At 32.4% G+C, this 25,987-nt stretch overlaps 1 protein-coding gene across 5 annotated transcripts in view; it reads right to left on the reverse strand.

The window, feature by feature from the left end:
* The window catches only part of LOC114329783 (zinc finger protein 664-like), a 107,007-nt gene that overhangs the window by 59,629 nt on the left and 21,391 nt on the right, over positions 1-25,987 (reverse strand). Inside the window, exon 3 of one of the 5 annotated variants that reach the window (XR_007700997.1) lies at positions 5,705-7,252. The exons of the other annotated variants lie outside the window; for them this stretch is intronic. The gene's annotated coding sequence lies outside the window, so the exon portion shown is untranslated. Of the gene's footprint in view, positions 1-5,704; positions 7,253-25,987 lie in introns of those variants that run through there. 5 annotated transcript variants of the gene reach the window in all.

Consider the following 25,987-nt stretch of genomic DNA (forward strand, 5'->3'; position numbering starts at 1 on the left):
TCAAAAGTTTTACAAAAATTATGAATTTTATTGCAAAAATAATAAAATAACAAAATATGCTTACAAAATAAAGCAACTTGACATAAATAAATACATTTGGCATCACTGGCCATCAGTGCATCAGCACCTGCACTACGTCATTTGCCTCCACGCCAACAGCCGGATAATGGGGAATCACTGATATTTCTTCGGGGATTTATTTATATTATTTATTCAACCATTTCACCTTTTTGCAAATACTATGGATCCCAAATACATGGGAAGACGACTTACAGGTGAAAAAGAGGAAACAGTCGAACAATGGGTTGCATCGAATCTTTCTGATGAGTTTTTGGCAGTGATGTTATCATTCAAGATTAAGGATACAGATATGTTCCCCGCAACACTTTTCAAAGAAGAACTTGTCAAAAAATTCTCAACAAAGAAATGGTGGAAGCTGATATCAATAAAAAATAAAAAAACAAATAGAATACCAGATGAATTTTGTATTTATATGTTATCTTTGTTCTCATGTCCAGCTTCATCTGCATCTATTGAGCGGATTTTTTCTTCATATGGATTAATATGGACTAAGCTTCGCAACAGATTAGGTGCCGATAGAGCTGCAAACTTGGTAAAAATATATAATCATTAAAGAATCGAGTCCTCGTCCTCAACCGAGTCTAACGAATAACGAATGGGGATTGGGAATGTGACAAAAATACAGATTCTGATTTTCCTGATAACTAATATGCTTTGCTGATGCTTTGTTTAACAAGAAACTTGTTTATTTTTTTATTTGTCTATATACCATGTTTAAAATAAGTGTTTTATTAGTTTAGTTTCAGTTTCTCTCGTTTTGTATTCACCTACTACTTACTTCATGGTATTTATGCTAGTTTTTGTTTTTATTCAGAAATAAATATATGTATATGATGTTATCAATGACGTTCATTCAACTGAAAATTTGCAGTTTTTGAAAAACCCCCAAAAAACCCAATAATAGTGGGTTTTATCAATTGAAAAAACCCGAAAAAACCCACTGGGTTTTATAAGATGGGGAAATTCTATGCCAACCCTGTATATTATATAATAAAAAAGAAAGCTTATTCTGTTTACTTTAAAATGGTGTATTATAAAAAGTTCTAGGATTATTTTTGAATAAGATATGCTTTTTCAAAATGTAATAAGTACTTGCAACGATTTTTGATTTTAGGATTATTTTTTAAATTTCTCATTATAACTTTTTTATGTGATTGTGTGGTATGATTGAATCTTATTTTTTATATGTAATACTTTGGATCAACTTGACTCGGCCGGGCAAACTTCAAAATATGGATTAATTCCAATATTTACTGTCAAAGCTCCTGCACCACAAGCTTTGCTTGAAAAAAATAGCATGTAAATGTACCAAAGGATGTACAAAAAACTGCGGTTGTAGGAAGATCGGAATTAGTTGTTCAATATTCTGCAAAGGGTGCATGTACATGGGTACTAATTGTGGGAACTCTAAGATAACTGAGGTGTCAGAGGAAGATATTGACGCTAATGCTAACGAAGAGATGGACTTTGATTTTGAAAATTTTTTTAATGTCAACGCTTAAATAATTTTAACTAAAGTGATATTTTCTAAGACTAATGTTTATATAATTTTTGTAAAAGAAATAATTTTAAATAATACAGGTAAAAAAATATCAAAGAATCACTCTGTTTCCATTATTTAAATAGAGATGATACACCATTTTAAAGAACAGAAAGTAAGCCCTATTTATTGAGCAATATACAGTGAGCACGTAAAGGTTGGAATAAATTCATTTTCTCGAGAATGGATAATTTTGGAAAAAAACCCCGAAACAGGTCAATTTTTATTTTTAAATTACGACTGTTTGGCATATACATCATACTAGTGACGTCACCCATGTGGGCGTGATGACGTCATCGATGATTTTTTTAAATGAGAATAGGGGTCGTGTGATAGCTCATTTGAAAGGTAATTCAATTCTCTATTCAGTAATATAAACATTAACATAATTATTTATACAGGGTGCCCAAACATTTTTTTTCTGAATTAAATTTATTGACATAAAAGGAAGAATGTATGTAATTTATTTAATTCAAAATACATTTTACTGCTCTCAGAAAACTGAAAAAAATGTTTATTTGAAAAATAATCATTGCTTTTCGCTTAAATTAGATGTTCAAACTGTCACGAGGCTGGTGGGTCGCGGCTTTAATATTGAATTTAAGCAAAAAAACAATATTTATTTGCCAAATAAACATTTTTTACTGTTTTCTGATAGCAGTAAAATGTATTGTGAATTAAATAAATTACACACATTCTTCTTTTTATGTCAATAAATTTAATCCAGAAAAAAAATTTTGGGCACCCTGTATAAATAATTATGTTAATGTTTATATTACTGAATAGAGAATTGAATTACCTTTCAAATGAGCTATCACACGACCCCTATTCTTATTTAAAAAAATCATCGATGATGTCATCACGCCCAGATGGGTGACGTCACTAGTATGATATAAATGCCAATAAGTCGTAATTTAAAAATAGAAATTGACCTGTTTTGGGATTTTTTTCCAAAATTGTCTATTTTCGAGAAAATGAATTTATTCCAACCTTTACGTGCTCACTGTATAGTATATTCATGTACAAGAAAAAAAAGTTATAATGACAAATTTAAAAAATAATCCTAAAATCAAAAAGCGTTGCAAGTACTTATTACATTTTGAAAAATAATATCTTATTCAAAAATAATCGTAAAAATGTAAAAAATAAAATTTTTTTGTATTATCTATTATATAATATAGAATATAATATTATATTATATATACCTACTATATATAATATAATATAATATTATATAATATATAATAATATTATTTTATTTTTATATTATATTATAAAAAATCATTAAGGGCCGGTTGTTCGAACGCTAATCAACAATGATCATTATCAAATAATTAATTACTGTCAATGTCAACTTTGTTTGGGTTGTCAAAACATAATTAATTACAATTCTGAGACTATAATCAATTAATATAACAATAATTATTAACATAATTAATAATAAATCTCATAATTGTAATTAATTATGTTTTCAGCAACCCAAACAAAGTTGACATTGACAGTTTTGGTGACAGTAATTAAATATTTAATAATGCTCATTGTTGATTAGCGTTCGAACAACCGGCCCTAAAAGTATTAAAACTTGAAAAACCATAATCTCATTAAAAAACGTCGTACAACGTTATACAGTAGACCATTTTAAAGGTAATTGATTTCTATTCCTACTACGTGTACCATTGCATATACCTAAAGTTACGTAGAAAAAAGTTACAGAACAATATTTGCGAAATAACAAGGAAAATTGCCCAAAATTGCTGTGAACGGAAAACTTTGAAAAATCATATTTCTAAAACTAGTAATCCTAATTATCTCTACTAAACACCACTTTAAAGAAGAAATATGTAGTTTTTTTTCTATATAGCAATATTTATACCTATATCCTCGTGGACAAAAGTTATGGGACAAAAAATAAAATTTCTTTCTTTTGGGTTTTTTGTTCTTTTTATTTTGAATATATTTTTGTAAAAAAAAAGTATGAATGACTTTAAAAAGTGATACTTAGATAGGAAATTTAACCAGGAACAATTTTTATGTAGATATGTTTGTACCAAAAGTGCATAGAACTCACCCTAATGTAACATGTGCCCAGGGACTAATTCACCCATTTCTCAAAAACGCACCCCTCTAAATGGTAGCACTCCGCGGTTTTTTTATATATAGATGTCCATTGACCACATGAAATAATAAAACCCCGTTAACGTTGTAGTTCCTTTTAGCTATCGTATTTTGAATATAATCAATAGAGGTAAATAGAACTCTGGTTGTTTGGATTGCTTCCCTCGATTTGTCCCATTTCTCTATTACTGACTTATATTATTATATTGACGTGTTCTCGTTAATGATGTTCCGACGTGTTCTCGTTAAGATCTCTTCTAGTATGTACTTTCATATGACATTTCAAATGACCATTCTGAGAAAACTGCTTAGAACAAATCTCGCACTTGTAAGGTTTTTTTTTCAGTGTGCACTCTTAAATGTATTTTCAAATCACTTGCACCACAAAATTGTTTTAAGCAAGTTTCACACTTGTATGGTTTTTCCCCAGTGTGCACTCTCAAATATTCTTTCAAATGACCTGCCTAAATTGCTTAAAACAAATTTCACACTTGTGACGTTTTTCTCAAGCGAGCCATAGCAAATGTCTTTTCAAATCACTTGCAATACGAAATTGTTTCAAGCAAGTTTCACACTTGTATGGTTTTTCTCTAGTGTGCGTTAAAACAGTTACAAGAATTAAAATTTTTATTTACATCTAATCAAACAAAATTTATAATTCAGATTACTACAGCCTAAAATATACAGGGCAATTTTCTTTACATTTAAACAAATTTTAATGGTTGCAAAAAATTAAATTATCAGTGACCTATAGGTAAATAGAACTCTAGCCAATAATGGATTAACGACTATTTCTATTGTTATTCTTCATTATCTTTTTAAATAATTTAAATCTAACTACAGATACTTAAAAATTTTTATTCAAAATTAGTTTTTAAAAAGTATTTATAACTAATTTTTTACAGAATATGTACTAATTGTTCATGATTGACATTGCCAAAAGATTTTCTAAAATAAAAAAATTACACTTTTATAAAAAAGAACTTTTTATAATAAAACCTTTTTATTATTTATAGGAAAGAATATAAAATAATTTAACGATAAACGATTTAACGATAAAATGCTTAAAATTCCAAAAATTAAACTCTAATAAAAATAGTTATTTATGAAACAGTTCGTGAAGTATTCGATATTTAGAGCACGAGCGACAACGGAGCGAGTGCTATAAATCGCGTAAGTTCGCAAAAAGTACTTTACGCACAGTTTCATACAATATTTTATCTATTGATAAACAAATATAAAAACTGTAACTCGTCGTCACTGGAATTCATTTCTATTCTACAATTTTTAGAACTTTGACATTTAAAAATCCTAACTACTTTCAAACCACAAAACTGTCAAAAATTTTGTTTTAAGTCATTGCTGATATTGTCATCATCATGACAAAGCGAAAGTTAAGGATATTTGATTATATGAAAGTGCGCCAAAAAACCAATTGAAAGTGTGCGAAAAAGTAAATCCCATTTAAAATACATTGTTACTTTACGCACACTTTAAACTCTTCACGCACTGCTATCTATAATGACAGTTTCCACAAACTAAAAACTTATACATAATATGACATAGAGTAAATAAAGTACTTTATAAAGTAATTCTCTATGTCGTACTATGTATAAGTTTTTAGTTTGTGAAAACTGTCATTATAGATAGCAGTGAGTGAAGGATTTAAAGTGTGCGTGAAGTAACAATGTGTTTTAAATGGGATTTCCTTTTTCGCACTGTTTTTAACTTTCGAGTTGTCATGGTGACAATCCTTAACTTTCGCGTTGTCGAGGTGATGACAATATGAGCAATGAATTACAACAAAAGTTTTAACAGTTTTGTGGTTTGACAGTAGTTAGAATTTTTAAATGTCAAAGTTCTAAAAATTGTAGAATAGAAACGAATTCCATTGACGAAGAGTTACAGCTTTTTTTATTTGTTTATCGTAGATAAAATATTGTATGAAACTGTGCGTGAAGTACTTTTTGCGAACTTACGCAATTTATAGCACCCGCTCCGTTGTCGCTCGTGCTCTAAAAATTGCGTGCGTTCGCAAAAAGCATACTTCACGAACTGTTTCATAAATAAATATTTTATAATATCAAGGTTTTGTTATTGTACATGTACATATATGTAGGACACAACATGACAAAATATTAATTTTTATTGGATGTATTAACTGTTATTTATAATTATGATTCTAAAAATTACACTAGTATAAAATAGTATTTTTTATCATACCACGGTTGTTTAAAATGGTATATATAATTTTAAGTATATAAACTTTTAATTATTTATTAAAACAATTTAAAAAAAGATACGCAACAGCCGGGTTCCAACTGGGACCTCTCGATGTGCAGTCTAATGCCACTGAGGCACCATCAATTTGTAGATATCGATTTATTAACGTACTTTAAAATATCATTGCATTCGTCACATTTTTAAAATAGTTTGAAATTTAAAAAAAATCGATTTATCCATACAGTGTGATTGGTCAGTGGGGTAAAGCTTTGTAGATCCGTTATAAGTAATAGATAGTAATAAAATTGTAGCCAACTTTGATTACAGATTGATAATCAGTAATCGTAAATTGTAAATTTTAGACAATTATTCAGCCATGGCTTACTTAAAATTTGGAAAGATTTAGACCCGTAATTATTAATAATTTTGCTCTGAAAAATGAAAATATCTCGAAAACTAATAAATTTACACATAGGGAATATTATACAAAAATTATAGTATAGTAATGGTACTTTTCGATAATGATATAAAATACAGGGTAATCTATTTAAAATTACTGAGAAAATAATGTACTTGCGTTTTGACTCACCCTGTATTCAATATAATGAAAATTAGCAATACAAACATTTACGAAAATTTTGACAATAAATAAAAAAATATGACGTCAATAAATCATTGAAATTGTGCTTGCTTTTATTTATACATGTAGTTAAACTTGTTACGATTTTCATAGAAAATTGGTTATAACTTTGAAAATACCCCGTATAATATACCAAACCTTTATATTTTTGTAATCAAAAAGTTACAAAGATTTCGAATATAAAATAAAATACAGGGTGTTCTATTTAAAAAAACATAAGTTTGGTCTGCCACTATGTTATCGAACACCCTGTAACATTCTAACTAATTTTGTAATATAAAGCTCAAAGTTCGCTACAATTTTTGTTATTAAGTTTTATCGCTATACATTACTATACCGGATCTACGGAGCCTCACCCCACTATATAATTAATCACCCTGTATAATAGCAGTTAAATATTGCATTGTTAGCTAGTTCTAAGCTATCCTGAAAATTTCAGGTGTCTACTAGGTAGCCTCGAACTATTTTTAAAATGGATTACAAAATTTGCGGAGTCCGTGACACCAACCACGCCAAGTATATAAAAAGATTTTAATTAACAAAGCACAAATACACATCCTTATGAACATCTCTACACCGCTGTATAAGCACCTGGAGAGCGAAAATTGCCTCTCTAGTTCTATGTAAGTGCTTTTTGAAAACCATACTGCGATCTGTCAAATACTGTCAATATTTGACTCACATTTATCATATATTTATATCATAGAGTTACATATTAGCATAGAGAGAGTGTCATTCAGAGCGAAGTGACGACACCATCTTTTTTATTTGGATTAGTGCTGTTTCACTCTTACGCATAGTAAAGCTGCTACAGTTGTCCTCCCCTTCCGTGCCTATACTCATACTGAATGTCATCACAGATTCTCGATACAATGTGTTAGAAAGAGATCCCGCAAACCAGTCCATGAGATCTTGTCGTCAGGAAGCGCGGAAAGTAGACTCACTCTATGTTAATATATACCTCTATGATTTATATTCTTCTACGAATGACCTTGGTGAACGCTTTAGTGATATGATTGATAAGCTTATAAATCGGTAGTTATCAGAGAGCTGGACATTTGGTTTCTTCGCGATTGTAATCAATGTCGAATGCAGCCAGTTCTCCGGAATTTTACCGCGATTATATATGTTGTTCAAAAGTACAACTAGATTATCAAGGAATTGTTTGTCTGATTTACAAAGGATCTTTAATATTTCGTATAATATTACATCTGCTGATATTTTTCTGCATTTTTATTTTTGAATTTGCGTCTTTCATGCATTATATTAACTCTGTTAACCAAAGTAGTGCGAGAAGGAGAACTATATGGCCTTAAGGTGAATAAAAACTAACACAATGGTAATTTCAAAAAAGCACACAACAGTTATATCCTAGTCAACAACAATCTCGTTGAACAAGTGAAATAAGTACCTAGGATGTTGGATACATGAAACCTTAGACCAAGAACAAGAGATTAAATGTACAATAGAACAGGCAAGAAACACCTTCTTAAAGATGGTTTACTGTAAAGAGACCGAAATCATTAGACCGAACTCACTAGACCGAACTCATTAGACCGAAAAGCACTTTACCGAAATCTCACTAGACCGAACAGAAGAAGACCGAAAAGCAGTTCTTTTTACTTGTCGCAGTAAAAGAGATAAGACTAATGTAATTACAACTAAATATTATTAGGATGGTTATTATAAACAGTTAAAATGGTGTTAACGTCACTCTACCCTTAATTTATTTTTACCTTCACTAATTTGTTTAACGGATGAAAATTATTTCATATCAGACTGTACCTGTACAGTCTATATATCAAATAATACAAAGAATACAATAAACAAAAAGACAGATATACAAAATGTTAGCATAATTTACTGCAAACTTTTTAAATTTATTTACCACTTCGGTCTAATGCTGTTCGGTCTAGTGACGTTTCGGTAAAGTGTTTTCGGTCTAATGAGTTCGGTCTACTGCTTTCGGTCTAATGATTTCGGTCTAATTGTCGTGTATCCTTAAAGATACGACAGTTACTCACTGCCCGCAATCTTGATCTGTCCCTACGATACCGCATAATAAAGTGTTATGTATACAGTGTACTACTACACGGCGTGGAAGCTTGGACGTTAACAGTCAGCTTGTTACGACCGACGTTTAGAGAGCTTTGAGACGTGGGTATTTCGTCGTATGCTGAAAATTCCATGGACCGACCGCGTTAGAAATGAAGAAGTTTTAAGGTATATGAATAGAGAACGTGAACTCACAGAAATTGTCAAGAAACGTAAAACATTTTATCTTGGACACATATTTAGACACGACAGGTATAACTTCGTTCAACTTATTATGGAAGGGAAAATAGAAGGAAGACGCGGTCCGGGTAGACGACAATGACCTAGCTGCGGAACATCAAAGAATGGACAGGATTAGACTTTCAAAGTCTAATAAGAAAAGCCCAAAATAGAGAAGACTGTACAGGAGTCATCGCCAACCTTCTCTAAGAAGACGGCACCCAAAGAAAAAGATGCATCATATCCATGATCTCATACATCCATTCTTTCTTGTTGTCTGTCACGCTTTAATACATATAGTCGTGCATGTTGTTTGGATTGCTTCTCTCGATTTGTTCCATCTGTCTATTATTTATATTATTATATGGACGTGTTCTCGTTAATGATGTTCCGACGTGTTCTCATCAAGATCTCTTCTAGTATGTACTTTTAAATGACGTTTCAAATGACCATTCTGAGAAAACTGCTTAGAGCAAATCTCGCACTTGTAAGGTTTTTCTTGAGTGTGCGTTCTCAAATGTGTTTTCAAATCACTTGTAGTACGAAACTGTTTTAAACAAATCTCGCACTCGTAAGGTTTTTCTTCAGTGTGCACTCTTAAATGTCTTTTCAAATGGCCTGTCTCACTAAACTGTTTAAAACAAATTTCACACTTGTAAGGTTTTTCCCCAGTATGCACTCTCAAATGGGTTTTCAAATTACTTGTTTGACTAAATTGCTTCAAACAAATTTCACACTTGTGAGGTTTTTCCCCAGTGTGCACTCTCAAATGTGTTTTCAAATGGCCTGCCTCACTAAACTGTTTAAAACAAATCTCACACTTATATGGTTTTTCCCCAGTATGCACTCTCAAATGTGTTTTCAAATGGTGTGCCTCACTAAACTGTTTAAAACAAATCTCACACTTGTATGGTTTTTCCCCAGTATGCACTCTCAAATGTGTTTTCAAATTACTTGTGTGACTAAATTGCTTAAAACAAATCTCGCACCTGTAAAGTTTTTCTCCAGTGTGCATTCTCAAATGTGTTTTCAATTCATTTGTAGTACGAAACTGTTTTAAACAAATGTTGCACTCGCAAGGTTTTTCTTCAGTGTGCACTCTTAAAAAATGTCTTTTCACTTCACTTGAAGTACAAAACTGTTTTAAGCAAGTTTCACACTTGTATGGTTTTTCCCCAGTGTGCACTCGCAAATGTGTTTTCAAATAAATTGCCTGACTAAATTTCTTCAAACAAATTTCACACTTGTGAGGTTTTTCTCCAGTGTGCACTCTTAAATGTCTTTTCAAAGGGCCTGCCTCACTAAACTGTTTAAAACAAATTTCACACTTGTGAGGTTTTTCCCCAGTGTGCACTTTCAAATGTGTTTTCAAATGGTGTGACTCACTAAACTGTTTAAAACAAATCTCACACTTGTATGGTTTTTCCCCAGTATGCACTCTCAAATGTGTTTTCAAACTACTTGTTTGACTAAATTGCTTAAAACAAATCTCGCACTTGTAAAGTTTTTCTCCAGTGTGCGTTCTCGAATGTGTTTTCAATTCACTTGTAGTACGAAACTGTTTTAAGCAAGTTTCACACTTGTATGGTTTTTCGCCAGTGTGCACCCTCAAATGTACTTTCAAATCACGTGAAGTAAGAAACTGTTTTAAGCAAGTTTCACACTTGTATGGGTTTTCTCCAGTGTGCACTCTTAAATGTACTTTCAAATCACTTGCAATACGAAACTGTTTTAAGCAAGTTTTACACTTGTATGGTGTCTTCCCTGTGTGCACTCTTAAATGTTTTTTTAAGCGCTCATTTCGAGAAAACTTCTTAAAACAAACTTCGCATTCGTACGGTCTCTGTCCAGTCACAACAGTCATATTTTGAGTTAATGCTTTTTCTTCATCAGATGAATGTTTAGGTAGTGTCTCCATCATTTCCAATTTGCTCTCCTCTTGGGAATAACCTAAAAATAAAAAATGTATGTCATGCCAAAAATATTGCATGGTATGTTTTTTTGATAACCGTTAAGTATTGTGCTATCTGTATTTTGCTGAACATCACCAATACGATTAAATTCAATTCACTATCATAGAAAAAGTATTGCATATTGTGATGAGCAAGACCAAATGCAATACTAAGAAGTGTGCTTTTTTTCTGAGGTGAGAATGTTCTAAAGAGATCTGGAAAGATGACCCAGATACTGTTGGATTCGTCCGAGCTATGTTTGAATGTTGCTGAGGTTAGTTCGAACGTCCACCAACTATACTCACCCCTTCTTCCAGCAGCGCGCCAGGGACATTTCTTGCCGAAAATAACTTCGAAGCGCACTACCGCGGTCCTCAAAATAATCGGTGATAAAGTATAGTCTTCAGTATATGATCTCGAAGAAAGCTGTCTCTGAAGGGCGTATCCTTGTATATGTAGGGCCATGGTTTAAAAGTGCAATGACGAGTATAGAAAACAAAACATATAAGTTGGTAGATGGGACATATACATAGATACAACTAATACATTAGACTTAAACATGTATCCAGTGATGTCGAAGTTAACTGTCTCTAAAAGGCCAGCATTGTTGTTTAATAACCAGGACCATGGTTTAGGAAGGAATAAGAAAACAAATATATTATGGTGGATAAGTAGATAAATGTGGATGCATAGATAAATCTAATGCATTAGACTAAAATATGTGTTTAATGTATTAATGGCATAAATTAAAAAATTGTTCTACTATTCTGCGTTCCGCAGTCACTTTGCAGTGTGGGCAGCATATCCCAATATAAAACTTATGGAACCTTGCAGCTCAGTGTTGCCGGTTTTAAGCAGACGAACTTAAAGTCCGTCTAAATAGAATATTCCAGAAGTCCAAAACATGGAGAACAATTTAGGAGCTCAAGAATATTTAACGATATCTAACAATAATTTTAAGGGAAAATGGGAATTGCATTGGAAAAAATATTGCTGTAATTTCCTCACACGATATACACTGTTACATTCAAGTATTCCGACAGTGTTGTGGCACCAAGAGTATGATTTTACAAGGAATGATATTGTGACCATTTGTAGGCTTAAATTCGGACATGCAAGCTTTCCTCAACATTTATATAGAATCGGTGTAGCCAATACCGAACTTTGTGAAACCTGCAATGTGGTGAGCGACTTAGATCACATTTTTTATGCTTGCAGTAAATTTGAAATACAAAGACAGGAATTTATTAATAGTTTATTATTGCAAAACTTATACCCCCGTTTCAGTCTACTCCATTTACTATCATCAAATATGTATCAGGTATACAAAATTATTCTTAAGTTTATTAAAATGTGTAACTTAAAACTTTAGTGTAGGTATTAAGCTCGTTACCTCTGTTATATCGCCAAATATTTTACCTATTTACCTATACTTTCCGTGGTCTACCCTTTCTGTCTGTGAGTCACCTTGAATGACCCCTAGGTGCGAAAAGTAATCCTAGTTCCTCTCCCCATCGTAGTTCTTCTTTTAAATTCCAGGATAATAGTGTAGTTAGTTTAGTTAGAATAGGTTACACATTTGCTACTGGCTGAATGGGCACATGAGCCCGAAGGCCAAAAAAAAAGTCCAAAACATCTTGATTTGAAAATCTGTGTGTATTAAAGATATATCATTTGAATATTAATTATAATTAGCCTGTGATTAATATTATATTTAATAGTAGTTTACGATATAAGTGTTAAAAGTACAATTTTAAGGAAAGCATGTGAAAGTTTGCAGAATGAGCGAAGCGAATTCTGCAATTCACATGAGTGCCTTAAAAATGTACTTTTTAACACGTGTACTTTGTACGCACGTAAGAAGTTATACTTCTATTATATGATTTCAACGAAATAAATATATGTTCAACAGGTTATTTGTATTTAAAGATTAAACTAATTTTTACTTACTACTTTCCAAAAATTTTTATTAAAAAAATACTAAAAATAAAAAAAGTTAGATAACACACGGATTCGAACCAGGGACCTCTCGATCTCCGGTCGAACGCGCTACCACAGAGCTAAACTCCCTTTGCTTTGACATCTTACAAGATTTCTCATACATACTGACAAATTTAATAGACCAAGTGAGGTATAAAAATACTTTAAAATTTATTTAATATAAATATTAATATCTCTTGGCAACACTGTTCTTCATAAGAGTCTGTACTGAAAGGTGACTGTGGAATGCAGTATAGTTTTTCAGCCTATTCCCTCATCATGTCACGCTCTTTCCAGCGTCTCCTCGTTTTGATGATTTTCGTTGTTATTTCTAGCACATGATCGAAGTTCTCCCTGCTCTGCATAGCTAATAGTCGGAGAGATAGAAGCGGATCTTGTACGTGATAAGTAATATGGAAAAACTATATGGGGATATGTTGAACTAGTTGTGTACATTACTTTCCCCAAAGGCCGGAAACCAGAGTGGGGGCCGAGGGTAGATATAAGGGGTCAAAGTCGCGGTTTTTATTATTTTTTCTTGTGGCGCTCTTGATAGAGATAGTGCACCAAAATTTGGGAATAAGTAGGTCATGACGTAACTAATTTAAATCTCCAGGGGCGGAACGCTGCGTGGCCGACAAAGGGGTGGGGGAAGGGGTGAATATAAAAATTATAATTGGGTTTTTTGTGACGTTTCTGATCGAGATAGTGCACCAAAATTTGGAAATCAGTAGACCATGACATAACTAAGTAGGATCCCCAGAGCCGGAAACCAGATTGGGGGCACGAGGGTAGTTATAAGGGGTTAAAATCGCGGTTTTTATTATTTTTTTTTGTGACGCACATGATCGAGATAGTGCACCAAAAGTTGGGAATAAGTAGGCCATGACGTAGCGAATTAAAATCTCCAGGAGCGGAACGCTGCGTGGCCGATAAAGGGGTGGGGACAGGGGTGAATATAAAAATTAAAAGGGGTTTTTTGTGACGTTCCTGATAGAGATAATGCACCAAAATTTGGGAATCAGTAGACCATCACATTACTAAGTAAAATCCCCAAAGCCGGAAACCAGAGTGGGGGACGAGGGTAGTTATAAGGGGTCAAAGTCGCGGTTTTTATTTTTTTTTCTGACGCTCATGAACGAGATAGTACACCAAAGTTTGGGAATAAGTAGGCCATGACGTAACTAATTAAAATCTCCAGGGGCGGAACGCTGCGTGGCCGACAAAGGGGTGGAGACAGGGGTGAATATAAAAATTATAAGGGGTTTTTTGTGACGTTCCTGATCGAGATAGTGCACCAAAATGCCATCCGGCATTGTGCCGGAAGCGAGCCATCGCAAATGTCTTTTCAAATCACTTGCAATACGAAATTGTTTCAAGCAAGTTTCACACTTGTATGGTTTTTCTCTAGTGTGCGTTAAAACAGTTACAAGAATTAAAATTTTTATTTACATCTAATCAAACAAAATATAATAATTTAGATTACTGCAACCTAAAATATACAGGCTAATTTTCTTTAAATTTAAACAAATTTTAATGGTTGCAAAAAATTAAATTATCAGTGACCTATAGGTAAATAGAACTCTAGCCAATAATGGATTAACGATTATTTCCATTGTTATTCTTCATTACCTTTTTAAATAATATAAATCTAACTACAGATACTTCAAAATTTTTTATACAAAATTAGTTTTTAAAAAGTATTTATAACTAATTTTTTGCAGAATATGTACTAATTATTGTTCATGATTGACATTGTCAAAAGTTTTTCTAAAATCCACAAAGCACAAATACACATCCTTATCACCGCTGTATAAGGACCTGGAGAGCGAAAATTGCTAGTTTTAAGTGCTTTTTGAAAGCCATACTGCGACCTGTCAATATTTGACTCACATTTATTATATAGGTATATTCTTCTACGAATGATCTTGGTGAACGTTTTAGTGATATGATTGATAAGCTTATAAATCGGTAGTTATCACAGAGTTGGACATTTGGTTTGTTCGGGATTGTAATCAATGTCGACTGCAGCCAGTTCTCCGGGATTTTACCGCGATTATATAATATGTTCAAAAGTACAACTAGATTATCAGGGAACTGTTTGTCTGATTTACAAAGGATCTTTAATATTTCGTATAATATTACATCTGCTGATATTTTTCTGCATTTTTATTTTTGAATTTGCGTCTTTCATGCATTATATTAACTCTGTTAACCAAAGTAGTGCGAGAAGGAGAACTATATGGCCTTAACGTGAATAAAAACTAACACAATGGTAATTTCAAAAAAGCACACAACAGTTATATCCTAGTCAACAACAATCTCGTTGAACAAGTGAAAAAGTTTAAGTACCTTGGATGTTGCATACATGAAACCTTAGAGCAAGAACAAGAGATTAAATGTAGAATAGAACAGGCAAGAAACACCTTCTTAAAGATACGACAGTTACTCACTGCCCGCAATCTTGATCTGTCCCTACGACACCGCCTGATAAAGTGTTATCTATATAGCGTACTATTACACGGCGTGGAAGCTTGGACGAGCTTTGAGATGTGGGTATTTCGTTGTAGGCTGAAAATTCCATGGACCGACCGCGTTAGAAATGAAGAAGTTTTAAGGTATATGAATAGAGAACAAGAGCTCACAGAAATTGTCAAGAAACGTAAAACATCTTACCTTGGACACATATTTAGACACGACGGGTATAAATCCTTCAACTTATTATGGAAGGGAAAATAGAAGGAAGACGCGGCCCGGGTAGACAATGACCTAGCTGCGGAACATCAAAGAATGGACAGGATTAGACTTTCAAAGTCTAATAGAAAAGCCCAAAATAGAGAAGACTTTGCAGGAGTCATCGCCAACCTTCGCTAAGAAGACGGCACCCAAAGAAAAAGATGCATCATATCCATGATCTCACCATACATCCATTCTTTCTTGTTGTCTGTCACGCTTTAATATAGTCGCGCATGCTGTTTGGATTGCTTCCCTCGATTGGTCCCATCTGTCTATTATTTATATTATTATATGGACATGTTCTCGTTAATGATGTTCCGACGTGTTCTCGTCAAGATCTCTTCTAGTATGTACTTTCAAATGACGTTTCAAATGACGTTTCTGAGAAAACTGCTTAGAGCAAATCTCGCACTTGTAAGGTTTTTCTTGAGTGTGCGTTCTCAAATGTGTTTTCAAATCACTTGTAGTACGAAACTGTTTTAAACAAATCTCGCACTCGTAAGGTTTTTCTTCAGTGTGCACTCTTAAATGTCTTTTCAAATGGCCTGCCTCACTAAACTGTTTAAAACAAATTACACACTTGTAAGGTTTTTCCCCAGTATGCACTCTCAAATGGGTTTTCAAATTACTTGTTTGACTAAATTGCTTCAAACAAATTTCACACTTGTGAGGTTTTTCCCCAGTGTGCACTCTCAAATGTGCTTTCAAATGGCCTGCCTCACTAAACTGTTTAAAACAAATCTCACACTTATATGGTGTTTCCCCAGTATGCACTCTCAAATGTGTTTTCAAATGGTATGCCTCACTAAACTGTTTAAAACAAATCTCACACTTGTATGGTTTTTCCCCAGTATGCACTCTCAAATGTGTTTTCAAATTACTTGTTTGACTAAATTGCTTAAAACAAATCTCGCACTTGTAAAGTTTTTCTCCAGTGTGCATTCTCAAATGTGTTTTCAATTCATTTGTAGTACGAAACTGTTTTAAACAAATGTTGCACTCGCAAGGTTTTTCTTCAGTGTGCACTCTTAAAAAATGTCTTCTCACTTCACTTGAAGTACAAAACTGTTTTAAGCAAGTTTCACACTTGTATGGTTTTTCCCCAGTGTGCACTCTCAAATGTATTTTCAAATTAATTGCTTGACTAAATTGCTTCAAACAAATTTCACACTTGTGAGGTTTTTCTCCAGTGTGCACTCTTAAATGGTTTTTCAAAGGGCCTGCCTCACTAAACTGTTTAAAACAAATTTCACACTTGTGAGGTTTTTCCCCAGTGTGCACTCTCAAATGTGTTTTCAAATGGCCTGCCTCACTAAACTGTTTAAAACAAATCTCACACTTATATGGTTTTTCCCCAGTATGCACTCTCAAATGTGTTTTCAAATTACTTGTTTGACTAAATTGCTTAAAACAAATCTCGCACTTGTAAAGTTTTTCTCCAGTGTGCGTTTTCAAATGTGTTTTCAATTCACTTGTAGTACGAAACTGTTTTAAGCAAGTTTCACACTTGTATGGTTTTTCCCCAGTGTGCACTCTCAAATCACTTGAAGTAAGAAACTGTTCTCCAGTGTGCACTCTTAAATGTACTTTCAAATCCGTTGCAATACGAAACTGTTTTAAGCAAGTTTTACACTTGTATGGTTTCTTCCCTGTGTGCACTCTTAAATGTTTTTTTAAGCGCTCATTTCGAGAAAACTTCTTAAAACAAACTTCGCATTCGTAAGGTCTCTGTTCAGTCATAACAGTCATATTTTGCGTTAATGCTTTTCCTTCATCAGATGAATGTTTAGGTAGTGTCTCCATCATTAGGCAGAAATATCTGATTCTTTTAAAATAAATTAAGAACTTCGCTGCGAAAAACGAACCTCTACCGCAGTTCAAAAATATTTTACACATTTTTTTAAAAGCCCAAATAGTGTCTGATGTTTTTACTGTACACATGGTGCTATTAAAAATTAATTACAATACAGCGTTTAAACATAAAAAAAATGTTTTAATTAATTTCACCTCTAGACACTTTACTGTACAAGAGAAAACATAAAATTTTAAAACATTTGTTGTACTTTAATGTGTAGACTGGCCTTTTTTTGAGGTAATTTCGATAATCCGGATAATTTGATAATCCGGATGGGGTCCGGTCCCAATTAATCCGGATTATTGACGTTCTACTGTATGTACAAAATATGGAAATTGATACGATTTTGATGGCTACCAAGGTCATTCTAAAAACATCCTAGTATGTCATTCTTGAAGCTTTCGTTACTGATTTTGTTCAATTCTAGTCCAGAAAACATATTTATCTCCTGTTTTATACATAGGTATATACAGGGTAGCGAGAAAGTATGGAAACACGGTAATTTCTCGGAAACCGCTTGAACTATTGTTATAAATTTTGGTGGGTAAGAGTATTCTAATACAGCCGATATTATAGTGGTAATTACATTGTTGTCAAATCTTCCGTGTTTCTGTAAATCTAATGAACTTTCTTATTTTAAATGGAACACCCTATATATTTTTTGCGTTTTAAAGTCCTTAAGTAATACTGATTATTTTTCATGTTATGTTCCCTATACCTAAATGCCATAATTTCGGAGTTATTCCTACATTTATTGAAAATAAAATGTTTAACAAATTATACAAATTTATTGTTTTGGACCAGGTAGATATTATTTTAGATTCTTTGGGCCATTGGGAACAAAAAAGGTCTCTTGTAATTTTCCTCAAAAGTTAATTGTTTCCGAGCTATAAACAATTTAAAACTGAAAAAAATCGAAAAATGACGATTTTCTGGGTTCAAAAACATAAGTAAAAAATATTATTTTTGAATCCATGAAGAGCCTAAATTCAAGTTCAACCCTTATTTCATCAGATGCCGATAAGTGATTTGGTCTTGTCTTATTCTAAAACATTAATTTTTAGTTGTTAATGCAGCCCGACAGCCCGTCCTCTCATATGAGCTTTATTAACAATTAAAAAAAAACAATGTTTTAGAATAAAATATGCCAAAAATTCTTATAGGGATCTGATAGAAAAAGGTATGAGCTTGAATTTAGGTACTTCGTAATTTTAAAAATGATTTTTTTACTTGTGTTTTTGAACCTTGAAAATTGTCATTTTCAGTTTTAAATTGTTTATAACTCGGAAACGATTAACTTTTGGGGAAAATTACAAAAGACCTTTTTTGTTCCCAATGATCCAAAGAACCTAAAATAATGTCTACCTGGGCCGAAAAATTGATTTTTATAAATTGTCAAAATTTTTTTTTATATAAATGTAGCAATAACTCTGAAATTATGGCATTTAGGTATAGGGAACATAACATGAAAAATAATCAGTATTTCTTAAGGACTTCAAAACGCAAAAAATATACAGGGTGTTCCATTTAAAATAAGAAAGTTCATTAGATTTCCAGAAAAACGAAAGATTTGACAACAATGTAATTACCACTATCATATCGACCGCATTAGGACATCCCTACCCACCGAAATTTATAAAAATCGTTTGAGCGGTTTCCGAGAAACCACCGTGTTTCCATACTTTCTCGCTACCCTGTATGTGTTTGAAAGTAAAAACTTTTGAACTGCAAATATCTAAATTTATATTTTTTAAATTCTCGGAGGGGGCCATGGCCCCCTCACTGGATCCGCCCTTGAAAGAGATCTGGAAAGATGACCAAGATACTGTTGGATTCGTCCGAGCTGTTTGAATGTTGCTGAGGTTAGTTCGAACGTCCACCAACTAAACTCACCACTTCTTCCAGCAGCGCGCCAGGGACATTTCTTGTCGAAAATAACTTCGAAGCGCACTACCGCGGCCCACAAATTAATCTGTGAGAAAGTATAGTCTTCAGTATAGGGTCTCGAAGAAAGCTGTCTCTGAAGGGCGTATCCTTGTATATGTAGGGCCATGGTTTAAAAGTGCAATGACGAGTATAGAAAACAAAACATATAAGTTGGTAGATGGGACATATACATAGATAAAACTAATACATTAGACTTAAACATGTATCCAGTGATGTCGAAGTTAACTGTCTCTAAAAGGCCAGTATTGTTGTTTAATAACCAGGACCATGGTTTAGGAAGGAATAAGAAAACAAATATATTATGGTGGATAAGTAGGACAGATGCATAGATAAATCTAATGCATTAGACTAAAATATGTGTTTAATGTATTAATAGCACAAATTAAAAAATTGTTCTACTATTCTGGAAATTTAAGGGAAAATGGGAATTGCATTGGAAAAAATATTGCTGTAATTTCCTCACACGATATACACTGTTACATTCAAGTATTCCGACAGTGTTGTGGCACCAAGAGTATGATTTTACAAGGAATGATATTGTGACCATTTGTAGGCTTAAATTCGGACATGCAAGCTTTCCTCAACATTTATATAGAATCGGTGTAGTCAATACCGAACTTTGTGAAACCTGCAATGTGGTGAGCGACTTAGATCACATTTTTTATGCTTGCAGTATCTTTGAAATACAAAGACAGGAATTTATTAATAGTTTATTATTGCAAAACTTATACCCCCCTTTCAATCTACTCCATTTACTATCATTAAATATGTATCAGGTACACAAAATTATTCTTAAGTTTATTAAAATGTGTAACTTAAAACTTTAGTGTAGGTGTTAAGCTCGTTACCTCTGTTATATCGCCAAATATTTTACCTATTTACCTATACTTTCCGTGGTCTACCCTTTCTGTCTGTGAGTCACCTTGAATGGCCCCTAGGTGCGAAAAGTAATCCTAGTTCCTTTCGCCATCGTAGTTCTTCTTTTAAATTCCAGGATAATAGTGTAGTCAGTTTAGTTAGAATAGGTTACACATTTGCTACTGGCTGAATGGGCACATGAGCCCGAAGGCCAAAAAAAGTACAAAACATCTTGATTTGAAAATCTGTGTATATTAAAGATATATCATTTGAATATTAATTATAATTAGCCTGTGATTAATATTATATTTAATAGTTGTTTACGATATAAGTGTTAAAAGTAAAATTTTAAAATTCTCAAAGTCTCAAATTAGGGGTGTGCCGCTCCCCTACATAGACAAGCCTTTTCCCTTTGTTCCTCCCATTCAAATTGCCATTCATCAAGCATTTGGTTTCTAATTCCATCTCTTACCTGTTAGACAAGCCGAAAACGGCGGGTTCGTTGGAAAAAATATTCCCATGTTTTTTTGCATAATCACATTCGTGATACATCCGAGAATAAGGTTCAAGAAGTCGCCCTCGTGAAAAGTGGTCCAATTTTTTTTAGTCAAATTGCAAAAAAATCAATATTTTTGGCCCGTACAAATTTTTGTTAGGGTTTTTGGACCAATCTGGACAAAAAAGGTCTCTTGTAATTTTTTTCTAAAGTTGATCGTTTTCAAGTTATAAACAATTTAAAATTGAAAAAAACGAAAAATGGCGATTTTCAAGGGTTAATAAATTGGTTAAAAGTTATTATTATGAAAGTCAGAAAGTGACTAAATCAAAGTTTAGAGCCCCCCTACAATATCCTGAAGAAATTGTTGTCATAATTTTATTACTAAGCTGTTATTTTTAAGTAATAATAATGAGCGCCAGCACGTATTAGGCGGCCGTCTATGGTGAGTGCGAGAGAGATGCCATTCCGGCAGTCCAATGGGGCATCTTACTCGCACTCACATTTACAGCCGCGTCAATACGCTCTTACGGCTTATTGTTAATAATTATAAATAACAGCTTAGTAATAAATTAATGACACAAATTTCTTCAGGATCATGTAGGGGGCTTTAAACTTTAATGTAGTCACTTTCTGACTTTCATAATAATAATTTTTAACCGAGTTATTAAGTCTTAACAATGGCCATTTTTGCGTTTTTCAAATTTTAAATTGCTTATACGGGTCTAGGACGTTTCATCGCCGCCAGTTCATCGCCGCCGTTTCGATGCCGCCAGTTCATCGCCGGCCGTTTCGATGCCGCCGGTTCATCGCCAGTCAGTTAATCGCTAACTGATATATTTCCGAATTTTCGACAGTTACATTTATTATTTATTTTTAGTATTAATTAGGAATTCTAGGAAATGCGAGATATGACGATTCCCGTTGCCATACTTAATCTTTTAATATACTTTTAAACTTTTATAATATAAAATATAATTTAACACTACAAATTTAATACTGTTTAGTATCAAATTTAGGGGAAGTAGAAATAGAACAGTAAATTAATATAATAATATTTTTTATCTATTTGTCATATGTTTTGAACTGAATTTAACGTCGTGTCGTGTCATCTCCCATAATACAAGATCAACTGACTAACTGGCGATGAAACGGCCGGCGATGAAACGGCCGGCGATGAAATGGACTGGCGATGAAATGGACTGGCGATGAAATGAACTGGCGATGAACCGGCGGCGATGAAACGTCCCATTCCGGATTATACATAACTCGAAAACCATCATCTTTAGAGAAAGATTACACGAGACCTTTTTTGTCCAGAATGGTCTAAAAAACCCAAAAAAAAATTGACCAGACCAAAAATAATAATTTTTGCAATTTGATTAAAAAAAATTGTCAAAAAAAATTTGGACCACTTTTCTCGTGGGCGACTTCTTGAACCTTATTCTGGGGTGTATTACAAATATGATTATGCAAAAAAATCTCATGGGAATATTTTTCCCAACGAACCCGCCGTTTTCGCCTTGTCTAACAGGTAAGAGATGAAATTAGAAACCAAATGCTTGATGAACGGCAATCTGAATGGAAGGAACAAAGGGAAAAGGCACAATGGACAAAAATGCCAATACCCGATGTAAAAGCATGGTATAAATGTAGGTTCAGGAGAATAAATTATTTCTTTGTACAATTTTTGACTGGTAACGGTTCTTTCAGATCTTACACATTCAAAATTAGAAAAACAAACGACGATATCTGCAGGGAATTTGGTGTGTAACTGATGACGCCGAGCATTGAATTTTCGAATGTAATGTCTTCCTACAACAACATCAAAGATTGAGAATTAAGCTGGACGAGGTCACGCCAAATAATATACTGAACTTAGCTATGCAGAGCAGAGAGAACTTCGATCATGTGCTAGAAATAACAACGAAAATCATCAAAACGAGGAGACGCTGGAAAGAGCGTGACATGATGAGGGAATAGGCTGAAAAACTATACTGCATTCCACAGTCACCTTTCAGTACAGACTCTTATGAAGAACAGTGTTGCCAAGAGATATTAATATTTATATTAAATAAATTTTTAAGTATTTTTATACCTCACTTGGTCTATTAAATTTGTCAGTATGTATGAGAAATCTTGTAAGCTGTCAAAGCGAAGGGAGTTTAGCTCGGTGGTAGCGCGTTCGACCGGAGATCGAGAGGTCCCTGGTTCGAATCCGTGTGTTATCTAACTTTTTTTTATTTTTAGTATTTTTTTAATAAAAATTTTTGGAAAGTAGTAAGTAAAAATTAGTTTAATCTTTAAATACAAATAACCTGTTGAAAATATATTTATTTCGTTGAAATCATATAATAGAAGTATAACTTCTTACGTGCGTACAAAGTACACGTGTTAAAAAGTACATTATGAGCGAAGCGAATTCTGCAATTCAATAGAAATCGAAAAAGCGACCATGATAGGTGAATGGCAAATTTTGGTCATTCTTTATTTTTCGATGTCGGTGAATCTGAATATGAAGTTTATTTTTATCTAGAATTGGTGGAACATGTTCAAAAACCAAATTTTGTGCAAAAATGCGAAAAATCAATTTTGATAATTTTTCATATTTACCTCACTGTATCTTTGGTCGCTGTAAATATTTCCTTTTGAAAATTTTACTGTATCATCTTTCGAGTATTTAGATGACAAGATTTATCCAAAATGTTTGAACAGATTAAAAGAGGGGTTGTTAATTTTGAAACATTTTGTCATCAGATTTCGTTAGTTTCATGTTTACTTAAAAAAGTTAAGTGACAAACTTTTTAGTTTATAATTTTAACCAACACAGCAATATAACATAATTAATGAAGAAGTTTTCTGGAAAATTTCTGGAAATTTTTCTGGAAAAGTCAAAATATGTAATAAGGAAAAAGTTATGTGACTTTATAGACGAGTGGCACTCTTCAAAAAAAACGCCTATTTCTCGAGATACTGACCACGGTGTGGTGAATGGCTAATTTTGGTCTTACTTTATGTTTTTGATGGTGTTAAAAATGAAAATAAGGTTTATTTTAAAGTTTAGATGGAGGAACATTGTCAAAATCGGAATTTTCCCTAAAAATAAAAAAAAATAGAATCACGTTTTTCTTAAAATTAAAAGTTGCATTATTTTTTTTCTCTAAAACATTTTATTTTGTGTACCCTATATTTTAACATAAACTTGATTAAAAAGCTAAATTTTCAATTTTGTCACTCAACTTTTGTGACTAAACTTTGAAATTCAGAAATCCGCACGTTTCACTTTATACAATTCATAACTTTTATTATGTTAAGACAGAAAGATTCAAACATACAGGGTGATTGATTAGTAGGGTAAAGTTCAATAGCTCCGCTATAGTAATAGATAGCAATAAAAGTTAATAACAAAAATTTTAGCCACCTTTGAGCTTCACATTACAAAATTAGTTAGAATGTTACAGGGTGTTCGATAACACAATGGCAGACCTAACTTATGTTTTTTTAAATGGAACACCCTATATTTTATTTTATATTCGAAATCCTGTTAACTTCTCCATCACAAAAATATAAAGGTTTGTAATGTTACACAGGGTATTTACAAAGTTATAAGCAATTTTGTATGAAAATCGTAACAAGTTCAACTCCCTGTATAAATAAAAATAAGCACAACAGCAATGGTTTATTAATGCCATATTTTTTTTATTTATTGTCAAAATTTTTAAGAATTATTGATATTGCTAATTTTCTTTATATCAAATACAGGGTGAGTCAAAATGCAAGTACATTATTTTCTCAGTAATGTTAAATGGAACACTCTGTATTTTATATCATTATTGAAAAGTAACATTAACGTACTTTAATTTTTATATAACATTCCCTATGTCCAAATTTATTAGTTTTCGAGATATTTTCATTTTCAGAGCAAATTATTTTAGGTGTTTAAATTTATCTAAATTTTAAGTAAGCCATAACTGAATTGACAATTGAAGATTACCGATTATCAATCCGGTAATCAATGTAACACTGTAGCAAAAAAAGAAATAAAAATAATTTATTAGTAATATATTTTACAAACAAAAACACAACCACTACATGCAACATTTTTGAAACAATTAAAAACTATCTTTTTATGTAAATGCAACAAATAAACAAAGAAAATTAGTAATTTTTACAAAAAACACACAAACACAAAATATAATATTTTGTGAAGACAATTAAACACTACTTTTGTATGTAAATGTAACAATGTAACAAATAAAGAACGAAACATAATTTATCAGTAATACATTTTGCAAAAAAACATGTTTGAAAAAATTAGAAGCTACTTTTAATTATACTTTTAATATTTAATTACATAAGGTGTTCAAAATTGTCTCCTAACACATTTATGTACGCCTAAAAACAATTATTGAATGAGCTACTTACTCTACGGAGCATTTGTAAATTAACACATCGAAATACACTTTGTATTCTATTTTTCATCTCATCTCTTGTCGTTGGAGGTATTTTATAAACTTCATTATTAACGCAACCCCAAAAAAATCAGTCCAGTTTATTAAATTCTGGTGATTTGGGTGGCCACGCTACTGGTCCATTAAAAATGAAAATATCTCGAAAACTAATAAATTTAGACATAGGGAATGTTATCTAAAATTAAAGTACGATAATGGTACTTTTCAATAGTGATATAAAATACAGGGTGTTCCATTTAACATGACTGAGAAGATAATGTACTTGCGTTTTGACTCACCCTGTATTTGATATAAAGAAAATTAGCAATATCGACCATTCTTGAAAATTTTGACAATACGTTAAAAAATATGGCATTAATAAACCATTGTTGTTTTGCTTATTTTTATTTATACAGGGAGTTGAACTTTTTACGATTTTTCATATAAAATTGGTTATAACTTTGTAAATACCCTATATAACATAACAAACCTTTATATTTTTGTGATGGAGAAGTTAACAGGATTTCGAATTTAAAATAAAATATAGGGTGTTCCATTTAAAAAAAACATAAGTTTGGTCTGCCACTGTGTTATCGAACACCCTGCAACATTCTAACTAATTTTGTAATGTGAAGCTCAAAGGTGGCTAAAATTTTTGTTATTAACTTTTATTGCTATCTATTACTACAGCGGAGCTATTGAGCTTTACCCTACTAATCAATCACCCTGTATACCATTATCTTCAGAATGGTAAAAAATATATACTATAAAAATTTCAGAAAAAAATATTGAAATGGAACAGACTTATTAAAGGCAAAAAATGTGATTTCATATATTTT

Source organism: Diabrotica virgifera, chromosome 9 (genome assembly GCF_917563875.1).
Source record: "Diabrotica virgifera virgifera chromosome 9, PGI_DIABVI_V3a".
Taxonomy (NCBI): domain Eukaryota; kingdom Metazoa; phylum Arthropoda; class Insecta; order Coleoptera; family Chrysomelidae; genus Diabrotica; species Diabrotica virgifera.